Source organism: Pongo abelii, chromosome 3 (assembly GCF_028885655.2).
Source record: "Pongo abelii isolate AG06213 chromosome 3, NHGRI_mPonAbe1-v2.0_pri, whole genome shotgun sequence".
NCBI classification, from domain to species: Eukaryota; Metazoa; Chordata; class Mammalia; order Primates; family Hominidae; genus Pongo; species Pongo abelii.
This window is the reverse complement of record NC_071988.2, coordinates 38735985-38751024: the sequence shown is the minus strand read 5'-3', so window position 1 is coordinate 38751024 and position 15040 is coordinate 38735985.

Genomic DNA, 15040 nt, shown 5'->3' with positions numbered 1-15040 from the left:
ATATGCTAGCAATGAATGATTGAAATTTGAAATTAAAAAGAAAAAATCCAGCCTGGATAACATGGTGAGACCCCATCTCTACAAAAAATAAAAATAAAAAATTAGTTGGACATGGTGGTGCACACTTGTGGTCCCATCTACTAGGGAGGCTAAAGTGGGAGGATCACTTGAGCCTGGGAAGTTGAGGCTGCAGTGAGCCATGACTGCACCATTAAACTCCAGCCTGGGTGACAGAGTGAGATTTTCTCAAAAAAGGAGAAAAAGAAGCTTCTCAACAAAGGCTAAGTTTTAAAATATGTACTCTAGCTGGGCGAGGTGGCTCATGCCTGTAATTCCAGCACTTTGGGAGGCCGAGGCGAGCGGATCATGAGATCAGGAGTTCAAGACTAGCCTGGCCAATATGGTGAAACCTCATCTCTACTAAAAATACAAAAATCAGCTGGGCATGGTGGCATGCACCTGTAGTTCTAGCTACTTGGGAGGCTGAGGCAGAAGAATCACTTGAACCGGGGAGGCGGAGGTTGCAGTAAGCAGAGATCATACCATTGCACTCCAGCCTGGGCGACAGAGCAAGACTCTGTCTCCAAAAAAAAGAAAAAAAAGTGTACTCTAGGACTGAAGTATCTTTTCCTTAAAAAAGAAAAGGAATAAAAACAAAGTAAATGTGTACTGAATATTTATTTGCTAGTGGGCAATAATTTATCACTAAATGATTTCAGATTTCATATGAGAAAACGCAAGAAATGAAAATTTTCAGAACAAGTTCATTAAGCTGATTAAATAAGAACATATGTAGGTAACAATAACATAATTTCACATCCATTATGATGACTATTATTATTATTTAAAACCCAGAAAATAATAAGTATTGGAAAAGATAAGGAGAAATTAGAATGTTTGTGCCATGCCGGTGGGAATATAAAATGGTGCAGCCATTGTGGAAGAGGGTATGGTAGTTCCTCAAAAAATTAAACAGAATTACCATATGATCCAGCAGTTCTCCTTCTGGGTAGGTACCCCAAAGAATGGAAAGCAGGGACTTCGCCAGGAGCGTGTCTCAGCACTTTGAGAGGCTGAGGTGGGAGGATCACTTTAGCCCAGGAATTGGAGACCAGCTTGCTCAACATAGCAAGACCCTGTCTTTATCACAAATTTAAAAAATATCCAGGTGCGGTGTCTCACACATGTAATCCCAAAACTTTAGGAGGCTGAGGCGGGCAGATCACTTGAGACCAGCCTGGGCAACATGACAAAACCTCATCTCTACCAAAAATACAAAAATTAGCTGGGCATGGGGTGCATGCCTGTAATCCCTATTCGGGAGGCTGAGGCACGAGAATTGCTTGAACCCAGGAGGTGGAGGTTGCAGTGAGCTGAGATCATTCCACTGCACTCCAGCCTGAGTGACAGAGCGAGACTCTGTCTCAAAAATAAATAAATAAATAAATAAATAAATAAAAATAAAAAGAAAGGGATTCAAACAGAATTTTTTGCACTCATGTTCATAGCAGTATTATTCACGGTAGCCAAAAGGTGGAAACAACCCAAAATGTCCAATGACTGATGATTAGATAAACAAAATGTGGTATACACATAAATATTTTTTAGCCTTAAAAAGGAATGAAATTCTGACACATTCTACAACATGGATCAACCTTGAAGACATTATGCTAAGTGAAATAAACCAGACACAAAAGGACAAACACTGTATGATTCTGCTTATGTGACGTACCTAGAGAGGTCAAATTCAATTCATAAAGACAGAAACTAGGATGCTTGTTACCAGGGGCTGGAGGGAGGAGGGAATGGGCAGTAGAGTTAGTGTTGAATGGGTAGAGTTTCAGTTTGAAAGAATGAAAAAGTTTTAGTGATAAATAGTAGTGATGGTTGCACAATAATATGAATGTACTTAATGCCACTGACCTGTATACCTAAAAATAGCTAAATAATAACTTAAGTGTTATGATTTTTTTTTTTTTTTTTGAGATGGAGTCTTGCTCTGTCGCCCAGGCTGGAGTGCAATGGCGCGATCTCGGCTCACTGCAACCTCTGCCTCCCAGGTTCATGCAATTCTCCTGCCTCAGCCTCCCGAGTAGCTGGGATTACAGGCGTGTACCATCATGCCCAGTTAATTTTTTGTATTTTTAGTAAAGACGGGGTTTCACTGTGTTAGCCAGGCTCGAACTGCTGACCTCGTTATCCGCCTGCCTTGGCCTCCCAAAGTGCTGAGATTACTGATGTGAGCCACTGTGCCCAGCCTGTGTTATGAATATTTTACCATAATAAAAAATTTCTTTTTTTAGAAATAAATGAGGCCGGGTATGGTGGCTCATGCCTGTAATCCCAACTACTCAGGAGGCTGAGGCAGGAGAATTGCTTGAACCCAGGAGGTGGAGATTGCAGTGAGCCGAGATTGCACCATTGCACTCCAGCCTGGGTGACAGAGTGAGACCCTGTCTCAATCAATCAATCAATCAATCAATCAATAAGCAAAACCTGCATATGAAGAAATCTTTATGATGGTGATGACTTAATACTGTGGCTTAGTCTGGGTGTGGTGGCTCACGCCTGTAATCCCAGCACTTTGGGAGGCCATGAGGGTGGATCACTTGAGCTCAGCAGTTCGAGAACAGCTTGGGCAACATGGTGAAATCCCATCTACAAAAAATACAAAAATTACCTGGAGGCTGGGTATGTTGGCTCACGCCTGTAATCGCAGCATATTGGGAGGCCAAGGCGGGTGGATCACTTGAGGCCAGGAGCTTGAGACCAGCCTGGCCAACATGGTTAAACCCTGTCTCTACTGAAAATACAAAAATTATTGGGTGTGGTGGCACATACCTGTAATCCCAGCTACTTGAGAGGCTAAGGTGGGAGGATGGCTGGAGCCCCGGAGGTCAAGGCTGCAATGAGCCATGATCACACCACTGAACTCCAGCCTGGGTGACAAAGTGACTGTTTCTGAGACCATATCTCAAAAAAAAGGAAGAAGGAAAAAGAAAAAAATACTCTTACAGAATTCTCAAATATTTATGAAAACAGATGATGAATTTATGAAATATTTATTACAACTTAGTGAATCAGGATAGGGACTTCATCTTTTCTAAATGATTATTAAGTATTTATTGAATATTTTACTATATTGAGGGCTACAATGGACTGAGTGCTTGTGTTCCCGGCAAACTCATATACTGAAATCCTAACCCCCAATGTAATGGTATTAGGAGATGGGGTCTTTGGGCAGGTAATTAGGTCATCAGCATGGAGCCTTCATGAATGGATTAGTGCCCTTATAAAAAGGATCCCAGGCGGGGCGAGGTGGCTCACGCCTGTAATCCTAGCACTTTGGGAGGCCGAGGCAGGCAGATCACAAGGTCAGGAGTTCGAGATCAGCCTGGCCAACTTGGTGAAACCCTGTCTCTACAAAAATTAGCCGGGTATAGTGGCGTGTGCCTATAATCCCAGCTACTGGAGAGGCTGAGGCAGGAGAATTGCTTGAACCCAGGAGGCAGAGGTTGCAGTGAGCTGAGATCACACCACTATACTCCAGCCTGAGCTACAGAGTAAGATTCCGTCTCAAAAAAAAAAAAAAAAAAAAAAAAAGGACCCCAGAGAGAGTTCTCTCACTCACTTCTTTTTCTTTGCAATTTTTTTTTTTTTTTTTTTTTTTTTGAGACAGGGTCTCACACTGCCATCCAGGCTGGAGTGCAATGGCACGATCTCGGCTCAGTGCAAACTCCACCTCCTGGGTTCAAGTGATTCTCCTGCCTCAGCCTCTGGAGTAGCTGGGATTATACATGCTAGCCACCATGCCGGGCTAATTTTTGTTGGCCAGGCTGGTCTCAAACTCCTGACCTCAAGTGATCCGCCCGCCTTGTCCTGCCGAAGTGCTGACATTACAGATGTAAGCCACTGCACCCAATCCTCTCACTCTCTTTCTGCCATGTGAGGATACAATGAAAAGATGGCAGTGTGCCAACCAGAAGAGGGCTCTCAGCAGCACCCTACTTCATTGGTACTCTGATCTAGGACTTCCAGGCCCCAGAACTGAAAAATACATTTCTGTTGTTTAGAAGCCACCTGGTCTACGGCATTTTGTTACAGCAGCCCAACTGACTAAGACAAGAGGCCATGTTAAGCAATGTAAATTTAAGGAATTTACATTTTATTATGATTACCACTATTTTCTCTCTTTTTTTGAGGCATAGTCTCTCTCTGTTGCCCAGGTTGGACTGCAGTGGCATGATCTCGGCTCACTGCAACCTCCGCTTCCCGGGTTCAAGCAATTCTCCTGCCTCAGCCTCCTGAGCAGCTGAGACTACAGGCGTGCACCATCACACCCAGTTAATTTTCGTATTTTTAGTAGAGATGGGGTTTCACCATGTTGGCCAGGCTGGTCTCGAACTCCTAATGTCAAGCAATCCACCCGCCTTGGCCTCCCAAAGTGCTGAGATTACAGGCGTGAGCCACTGCACCCAGATGGAATTTACATTTTAAAAAGAAAACATAATAAAAATTATAAAAGTTTAAGAATACAAAATAGTATCTGCCAAGTATTAAATGAGTGGGGCAGACATATATACTCCAGGAATTCTATATTCAAAGCACTACTTCATAGTGCTTTGTACAATGACAGAATTTTGCAGCTGGAAGGGATCTTGGAGATCATCTAGTTCTTTTTTTTTCATTTTTCTTAACTTTTTTTTATTAAAAAACTATTTTATCTTCAGAAATTATGTCTTGCTATGTCACCCGTGCTGAACTTGAACTCCTGAGCTCAACTGATCCTCCTGCTTCAGCCTCCTGAATAGCTTGGACTACAGGCACATGCCACTGTGCTGGCTTGATTTTCTTTTACAAAATTTCAATTGATGCGCAATAGTTGTACACACTTATGGGGTACAGAATAATAGTTCAATATATGTATATAATGTGTTATAATCTATTCAGGATAATTAACATATCCGTCACCTGAAACATTTATCATTTCTTTATGCTGGGACCTCCAAAATCCTCCTTTCTAGCTATTTGAAAATATACAATAAATTATTTTAGATATAGTCACCCTCCATTTCTATAGAACACTAGAACTTATTCCTCCTACTTAGCTGTAATTCTGTATACTTTAACCAATCTCTCCCTATCTCCTCTGCCTGCTACCCTTCCCAGTCTCTGGTAACCACTATTCTACTTTCTACTACTGTGAGATCAAAACAATTTTTTTTAGCTCCCACATATTAGTGAGAACATGTGGTATTTGTCTTTTGGTGCCTGACTCATTTCACTTAACATAATGATCTCCAGACTCATCCATGTTGCTGAGAATGGCAGGATTTAGTTCTTTTTATGGCTGAATAGTATTCCATTTGTTACATATACCACATTTTCTTCATCTACTCATCTTCTGATGGACACCTAGGTTGATTCTGTATCTTGGAAGGAGTTCTTTTTATATATATAATTTATATATATATAAAAATATATATAAATTATATATAAATATATATAAAGATGATTAAATTTCTTGTTTGATATACATGCAAGTATTTTCTCCCAATAATTTGTTTTTAACAACTTTATTGAGCTATAATCCCCAAACCAAACAATTCGCCCACTGACAGTGTTAAATTCAATGTTTTTTAGTATATTCAGAGTTGCACTACCATCACCAATCAATTTTAGAACATTATTTACCTATTTTAATATTTTACATGTGCAAAAGTTTTTTTCAGCTTTGTGCAATCAAATATCTCCATATTTATACTTTGTGTAATATGCAGATACCATCTTTCATCTCATTAATTTTATTTTTATTTTTTAATTTTTTTTGAGATGAAGTCTTGGTCTGTCACCCAGGCAGGAGTGCAGTGGCGCCATCTCAGCTCACTGCAACCTCTGCCTCCTGGGTTCAAGCGATTCTTGTGCCTCAGCCTCCTGAGTAGCTGGGATTACTGGCATGTGCTACCATGCCAGGCTAGTTTTGTATTTTTAGTAGAGACAGGGTTTCACCATGTTGGCCAGGCTGGTCTTGAACTCTTGATCTCGGGTGATCCACCTGCCTCGGCCTCCCAGAGTGCTGGGATTGTAGGTGTGACCCACCACGTTCGGCCTCAACTCATCAATTTTAGATTTTGTCAATTGATTTCCTATTATTGTAGATAAAGATTTGGCTTTCTTATACAATCATTTCGTATTGGTAAAAAAAAAAAAAAAATCTACCTCTGTAGTTAAATAAATATTTAGACTCCAAATTATGTTTATATAAACATTATTCAATGTTGAGTATTATAATGTACTTTATGTCTTATTTTTTACTTTTTTGTTTTTCCTATAGATAGTTTAATAATTGCCGTGTTTTTGTTTTTGTTTTTTAATTGAGACAGAGTCTCACTGTGTCTCCCAGGCTGGAGTGCAGTGGTGCGATCTCGGCTCACTGTAATCTTCACCTCCCAGGTTCAAGTGATTCTCCTGCCTCAGCTTCCTGAGTAGCTAGGATTACAGGTGTGCATCACCATGCCTGGCTAATTTTTGTATTTTTAGTAGAGATGGGGTTTCACCATGTTGGCCAGGCTGGTCTCGAACTCCTGACCTCAAGTGATCCACTTGCCTCAGCCTCCCAAAGTGCTGGGATTACAGGTGTGAGCAACTGCACCCAGCCAATTGCCTTGTTTTTTGATTTGCTTAGTCATATTTGCATCTATTACTAAATCTTCTCATACCTGCCAATAGCTCTTGGTACAATTTCTCACAAGGTCCATCTCCTCTATACATATATTCGTTTTAATTGTCTCCTGGAGATCTTTGTTCCCCTCTATCTAGTAATGTCCTATGCCTGCTCTCAGTTGCCTATTCGTCCTCTTGAGACTTCGCTTTGCTGGCATCTTAGAAATTCCTCCTAATCTGAATTCTGTTCTTTGAATGATTTCATTTTTCTTGGTTTACTGTGTCATTTTCATGGAGCGTATGTCCCAGTAGCTTTGTCCAGAGGGTATAATGGCAACAAATATTACTGTGCCTGTCCCTTGAGTGACACTGCTGTAGTCCAGACAGTTTGCCCTCTCCCCCTAATGCACAGCTGTGATTTAGGGATTCCCTTCCTTTTTCTCCTGTGCTGGGTCGCCTGTTTTCTGTTTTCCATATCTGCCTCTTCTTTGTTTACCCCACATTTTGATAAAGCTTATTTTCCAATAGCTTCCTGAGAAAAATTACAGAGGAAACACATTTTTAAATAAATGTATTTTTTGGCCCGGCGCAGTGGCTCATGCCTGTAATCCCAGCACTTTGGGAGGCCAAGGCGGGCAAATCACGAGGTCAGGAGTTCAAGACTAGCCTGACCAATATGGTGAAACCCTGTTTCTACTAAAAATACAAAAATTAGCTGGTGTGGTGGTGCGTGCTGTAATCTCAGCTGTTCAGGAGGCTGAGGCAGAAGAATCACTTGAACCTGGGAGGTGGAGGTTGAAGTGAGCCGAGATCATGCCACTGCACTCCAGCCTGGGCAACAGAGTCAGACTCTGTCTCAAAATAATAATAATAATAATGTATTTTTCTTCCCACACGTTTGTTTGTTTGGCTGGGTTCAGGGTTCTAGACTGTGGATCATTTTCATATAAACTTTTGAGGGAAACAGAGGTGATGCTTCCTGTGGTGGTGGAGGCTGAAGGGTCCTCTCTGGTATGCCTGAGAGTTTTCAGGAGCCAGTTCCACATCCCATGGAATGTCTCCAGATTCATGAGCGCGCAGAGGCTGTGGCAGTGGCAGTGACAGTAGCAACAGCAGTTGTACCTTCTAAGTGTGACCTTAAAGCCAAAAGTCTAGTGATGGTGTCTGGCATTGTTCCTTCCTTCTGTTCCTGTGCCCAGCCCACACCCCCAACCATATTAAGTACCAAATTTCCTGAAAACAAAACAAAACAAAAACAAAACACTTTTTTGAATGAAATACCTGGAGTGATTTCTGTTTCCTGTGCTGAAGGCCAACAGATAATGTTCTCTTTGTGATGACGTCCATAAGTATGTCACATGTGGCTATTCCATATTCTGAATTGTAAATCATTTGGACTCTAAATCTGTTTTGTCTGTTTGTTTCTGCTGAGTCTCATGGTGCTGGTGCTTGGTCATATTTATTGTGAGTAGATTTTGCAGTGGTGGGGATGGTGGTGATATGTACAGATCACAGTAGGGAAACAATGAGGAGTGAGTGAAAAACCCTTGAAGTAGAAGCACGTCCGACACCTTCAGGAAGTAAGAGGTCAGTGTGGCTCCAGTGGAATGAGCGAATGGCAGACAGTAAGTACAGAGAGGTAACGGGCCAGATGGTACAGGGATATGGTAAGGAATTTGTCTTAGACTCTTAGTGAAAAGAAGAGCACTGGAGAGTTTTCAGCCGAAAGAGTGATATGATCTAACTTACATTTTATAAGAATCACTCTGGATGCCATGTTCAGAGTGTACTGTAAGGGGAACAAAAGCAGAATCAGGGAGATCAGTAAAGAGATAATAACGAGATGCAGACGATGGTAGCTTGGACCTGTAGGTAGTATTGGAGGCAGTGAAAATTGTTGGATTTTGGCTGTGTCTTGGAGATTGAGCCAATAGAATTTGCTGATGGTTTAAATATGAATATGTGCATATGTTTGTGTGTGTGTGAGAGAGAGAGGAGAGGAGGAGAGGATTACTTCAAAGTTTTCAGCCTGAGCAAATGGAAGGATGGAGGTATTATCAGTTTAGTTGAGATGCAGGCTTGTGAAGGAAGATCAGGAGTTTAGTTTGATATATCTATTAGGCAGATAAATGGAAATGTGAAGTTGGAAAATGGATATGTAAGTCTGAAGTTCATGGGAAAAATTAGCAGTTGATAGGAATTTGGAAATATCAGTATTCAGATGGTATATAATGCTATGAGATTGGATGAGATCACTAGGTAGTGAGTATAGAAACGAGTTCTAGGGCAATTAAGTATTAAGAAGACAGGAAAACCAGGAACAATGAACATGACCATCTGAGAAGGAGTGGTTATCAAAGAAGAAAACCAACCCACTGACGTCCTTGAAACTTAGTGAAAAAGTATTTCATCAGGAGATTTTTCTCAGGCCGGGTATGGTGGCCCATGCTTATAATCCTAGCACTTTAGGAGGCGGAGATGGAAGGATCGCTTGAGGCCAGGAGTTTGAGGCTGCATTGAGCTACGATCATGCCACCACACCACTCCAGCCTGGGTGACAGAGCAAGACCCTGTCTCTAAAAAAAGGAAAGAAAATAAAATCTTCACTTCGCATGGAGAAGTGTTTTGTTGAAATCATAGGGACTTAAATTCCAGATTATTAACAATTTTCTCTTTTTTTGAGAGAGGGTCTCACTCTCTTTCCCAGGCTGGAATGCAGTGTCAGGATGATCATGGCTCACTGCAGCCTCCACCTCTCAGGCTCTAGCGATCCTCCTGCCTCAGCCTCCCTAGTAGCTGGGACTACATGCATGCACCACAACGCTCAGCTAATTTTTTGTATTTTCGGTAGAGATGGGGTTTCACCATGTTGGCCAGGCTGGTCTCAAACTCCTGGACTTAAGTGATCCTCTCACCTTGGCCTCCCAAAGTGCTGGGATTACAGGCATGAGCCACGGCACCTGGCCTAACAATTTGTTAATTATACTTTTTGTTTTGCAAAGGATCCTTCTTAAATATTTAATGAAACTTCACAAGCATATTATACATTAGACAGAAAATAATACAGATTTTCTGATCTTATTTCTTTTTTCTTTCTTTTTGTTTTTGAGATGGAGTCTCACTCTGTTGCCCAGGATGGAGCACAGTGGCGCGATCTCGGCTCACTGCAACCTCTGCCTCCTAGGTTCAAGTGATTCTTGTGCCTCAGCCTCCCAAGTAGCTGGGGCTGCAGGCACACGCCACCACACCCAGCTAATTTTTGTATTTTTAGTAGAGACAGTGTTTCACCATATTGGCCAGGCTGGTCTTGAACTCCTGACCTCATGGTCCACCTGCCTTGGCCTCCCAAAGTGCTGGGATTACAGGCTTAAGCCACCACGCCGGGCCTCTTTTTTCTTTATATATGTATAAATAGAGATGGAGTCTCGCTATGTTGCCCAGGTTGGTCTCGAACTCCTAGCCTCAAGTGATCCTCCCACTTTGGCCTCCCAAAGTTCTGGGATCACAGGCCAAGCCACCACATCTGGCTCCAAAAAACAGACTCTTATCTCTTACCTCCAATCCTAATCCTGTTTGGTCAAAAGTACATCATCCATCTTTGGATTATCTATTGTTTTTATTTTAAAAAAGTTATAGAAAAGTTGCAAAAATAGTGCAGAGAGTTAATATTATATCTTTTACTCAGTTTTGCTTCATGTTAACAATTTCCATAATCATATACAATTATGAAAGACAGAAAGTAAACATCAATATGATACTGTTTACTAGAGTACGGGCCTTATTCAGATTTTACCCTTTTCCCACCTGTGTCTTTTTTCTGTTCTGGGATCACACATTGCATTTAATTATGATGCCATGAATCTGTGACAGATTGGACAAGCAAAGACAATGAAAGTCAGGGAAAGACAATCTTTCCTTGTCTTTCATAATCTTGACATTGATGAATCCTGGTCAGTTATTTAGCAGAATGCCTTTCAGTTTTGGTTTATCTGTTGTTTTCTCATGATTAGATTTAGATCATGCATTTTTTGGCAAGAGTACCATAGAAGTGATGTTGTGTAACTCTTTATACATTATACCAGGGGATACATGATGTTAACATGTGTAACTACTGGTGATGTCAACCTTGATGATATCTGCCTGCTTTCTTCATAATAGCCACTGTTAAAGTGAAAGAAAATGACTGTTTTCCCCTTTGTAATTGATAAATATCTTGGAGGCAATACTTTTTTTTTTTTTTTTTTTGAGACAAAGTCTCACACTGTCACCCAGGCTGGAGTGCAGTGGCATGATCTCCACTCACTGCAACCTCCACCTCCCGGGTTCAAGAGATTCTCCTGCCTCAGCCTCCCAAGTAGGTGGGATTACAGGTGCCCACCACCACACCCGGCAAATTTTTTGTATTTTTAGTAGAGACGGGGTTTCACTATGTTGGCCAGGCTGGTCTCAAACTCCTGACCTCATGATCTGCCCCCTCGGCCTCCCAAAGTGCTGGGATTACAGGCGTGAGCCACGTCGCCCGGCCCTTGGAGGCAATACTTTTAGACAATGCTAATAATCCTCTCTCTCCTAAAACTTTCTTTATTTTATTTTATTTATTTATTTTTTTTTTTTTTTGAGACGGAGTCTCGCTCTGTCCCCAGGCTGCTGGATTGTAGTGGTGCGATCTTGGCTCACTGCAACCTCTGCCTCCTGGGTTCAAGTGATTCTCCTGCCTCAGCCTTCTGAGTAGCTGGGACTACAGGCACACGCCACCATGCCCAGCTAATTTTTGTATTTTTAGTAGAGCTGAGATTTCACCATGTTGGCCAGGATGGTCTCAATCTCTTGACATTGTGATCTGCCCACCTCAGCCTCCCAAAGTGCTGGTATTACAGGTGTGAGCCACTGCGTCCTGCCTCTCCTCAAACTTTCATCCATTGATTTTAACATCAATTGGTAGATCTTGCCTGCAATAATTATTATTGTGGTGTTTTCCTAATGGTGATTTAGTATTTCTCTCATTCTTTCTATATATATATATTAGTTAAAATGTTTCTGTAAGAAAGAGCTGTCCTTTGTTTATTTATTCAATTACTTATTTCACTATGAATTTATAGATATTTTATTATATGGGTTTAGCACAAATATATGTATTATATAATAAGTATTATTAGCTATTTTGTGGTTCAAATTGTTCTAATTTTGGTCATTAGGAGCTCCTTAATTTGGATACTATGGCTTTTTCACATATCCTCATCCTTGATCACTTTCTTATTTTTTGGCACCATAAGGTGTTTCAGCCTCTTCTGTATTTTTTCCTTCCCAGCTATAAAATCAACTGCTTTTCCAAGTTCCTTTTATTGGAGAATAGTACTTAGAAAAAAATATCTGGGTTTTAGGTATGCTCATTGTTGCTACTGGGATGTCATTGCTCCTAGGACCTTGTAGTGGACAGAGCTAAGAGCTAAGGAATGTAAGTATGTATATTAACCCATGCATACACACACATTCATATTTATTTCTATGTCTATCAATCAATTGATCTGTATATCTATTAAAAATCATATCCTCGGCTGGGTGCGGTGGCTCATGCCTGTGATCCCAGCACTTTGGGAGGCCAAGGTGGGCAGATCACCTGAGGTCAGGAGTTAGAGACCAGCCTGAGCAACATGGTGAAGCACCGTCTCTACTAAAAATACAAAAATTATCCAGGCGTGGTGGCATGCACCTGTAATCCCAGCTACTTGGGAGGCTAAGGCAGGAGAATCACTTGAACCTGGAAGGCGGAGAATGCAGTGAGCTGAGATGGTGCCACTGTACTCCAGCCTGGGCTACAAGAGTGAAATTCCGTCTCAAAAAAAAAAAAAAAAAATCATATCCTCCAATTGCAATTCAACACTGGAGTTAATCTTTCATAAACTATTTTAAAATTTTATTGAAAGTAATAAAAATATGACACAGAAGGGAATTATAAGTCCAAAACTGAAGTGAATATGAAAACTCAGAGAGGTAAATAAGAATGGAAATCACTTAAGACTTAACTATTATTCTGCATGTGTATTACACTTCAATAAAAGTTAAAATAAAACAAAACACAACAGGCCCTGCATGGTGGCTCATGCCTGTAACCCCACTACTTTGGAAGGCTGAGGCAGGAGGATCCCTTGAAGCCAGGAGTTTAAAACCAGCCTGGGAAAGAGCCTGTCTGTACATAAATAAATAAATAAGCCTGGCATGGTGGCATATGCAGTATTCCCAGCTACCAGAGAGGCTGAGGCAGGAGGATCGCTTGAGCCCAAAAGTTTGAGGCTACAGTGACTACGATAGTGCCACTGCTCTCCAGCCTGGGTGATGGAGTGAGGCCCTGTCTCTAAAAACAAACAAACAATCAAACAAAAAGTTAAAAAACAGGGCTGGGCACAGTGGCTCACACCTGTAATGCTGCACTTTGGGAAGGTCCAGGAAGGAGAACTGCTTGAGCTTAGGAGTTGAAGACCAGCCTGGGTAACACGGCGAGACCTCATCTCTACAAAAATACAATTAAAAAATTGGCTGGGCCAGGTACGGTGGCTCACGCCTGTAATCCCAGCGCTTTGGGAGGCCGAGGTGGGTGGATCACGAGGTTGGGAGATCGAAACCATCCTGGCAAACACGGTGAAACCCTGTCTTTACTAAAAATACAAAAAATTAGCTGGGTGTGGTGGCACGCACCTGTAATCCCAGCTACTTGGGAGGCTGAGGCACAAGAATCACTTGAATCCAGGATGTGGAGGTTGCAGTGAGCCAAGATCGCGCCACTGCACTCCAGCCTGGGCGACAGAGCGAGATTCTGTCTCAAAAAAAAAAAAAAAAAAAAAATTGGCTGGCATTGTGGCACATGCCTGCAGTCCCAGCTACTTGGGCTGAGGTGGGAGGATCACTTGAGCCTAGGTGCTTGATGTCACAGTGAGCTATAATCATGCCACTGCACTTCAGCCTGGGTGACAGAGCTGAGCAAGATCCAGTCTCTTACAGGAAAAAAAAAAAAAAAAAAAGGAGACAAAGCAAGATGGCAGAAAAATGAAAGCTCTACCAATCATTTTCCCAGCAGGGACACCAATTTAACAACTATCTACACACCAAAAAGCACCTTTTAAAGAATGAAAAATCACGTGAGCATTCACAGTACCAGGTTTTATCTTCATATCGCGAAAGAGGCACTAAACAGGTTAAAGGTAGGAAAAACAGTCTTGAATTACCAACATCACCCCTCCCCCACCCCCCAGCAGAGGTAATGTGGTGCAGAGAGCATTTCGGTGTGTGGAGAGTGAGAGTTCAGTCATTGTGAGGCATTGAACTCAGTACTGCCCTATTATAACAGAGACAAAACCAGACCAAACTCAGCTGATGCCCGACCACTGAGGGAGCATTTAAACCAGCCCTAGCCAGAGGGGAATCGCTGATCTCAACAGTCTGAAAGTGAGTTCCCGCAAGCCCCGCCATCTTGAGCTAAAGTACCCTGCGGCCTTGAATAAACTTGAAAGATTGTCTAGGCCACAAGGACTGCAGCTGCTGGGTAAGTCGTAGTGCTGAACTAGGCCCAGAGGCAGTGGACTGGGGGGCATGCAACCTACTGAGATACCAGGCAGGGTGGCTAAGAAAGTGTTGACATTACCCCTCCCCTGGCCCCGGGCTGCACAGCTCATGGCTCCAAAAGAGACCCTCTCTCTCTACTTGAGGAGAGGAGAGGGAAGAGTGGGGAGGACTTTGTCTTGCATCTTAGATACCAGCTCAGCCACAGCAGGATAGGGCACTGGTCAGAGTCACGGGGTCCCCTTTCTAGGCCCTAGCTTCTGGAAAACATTTCTTGACACACTCTGTGCCAGAAGAGAACCCACTGCCTTGAGGGGAAGGACCCAGTTCTGGCAGTATTCATTACCTGCTAACTGAAGAGCCCTTGGGCCTCGAAAAACCAGCAGTGATACCCAGGTACTACGTAAAGGGCCACAGGTGAGACTCTGAGACATGCTGGCTTTAGGTGAGACACAGCATATTCTAAGCTGTGGTGGCTACTGGGTGAGATTTCTTCCACTTGGGAAAAGCAGAGGGAAAAGTAAAGGGGACTTTGTCTTGCACCTTAGGTACCAGCTCAGCCACAGTGGGGAACAACACCAACCAGACTCTTGGGGTCCCTAATTCTAGGACTTAGCTCTTGGATAGCATTTCTGGACCTGCTCTGGGCAAGAGGGGAGTTCACTGTCCTGAAGGGTGAGTCCCAGGCCACGCAACATTCACCACAAGCTGATTGAAGAACCCTTGGGCCTCAAGGGTGGTAGTCTGGCAGCACTCCCTGTGGGCCTGTGGTGGTGGTGGCCATGGGATGAGGCTCCTCTGCCTTTGAAGAAGGGAGAGAAGA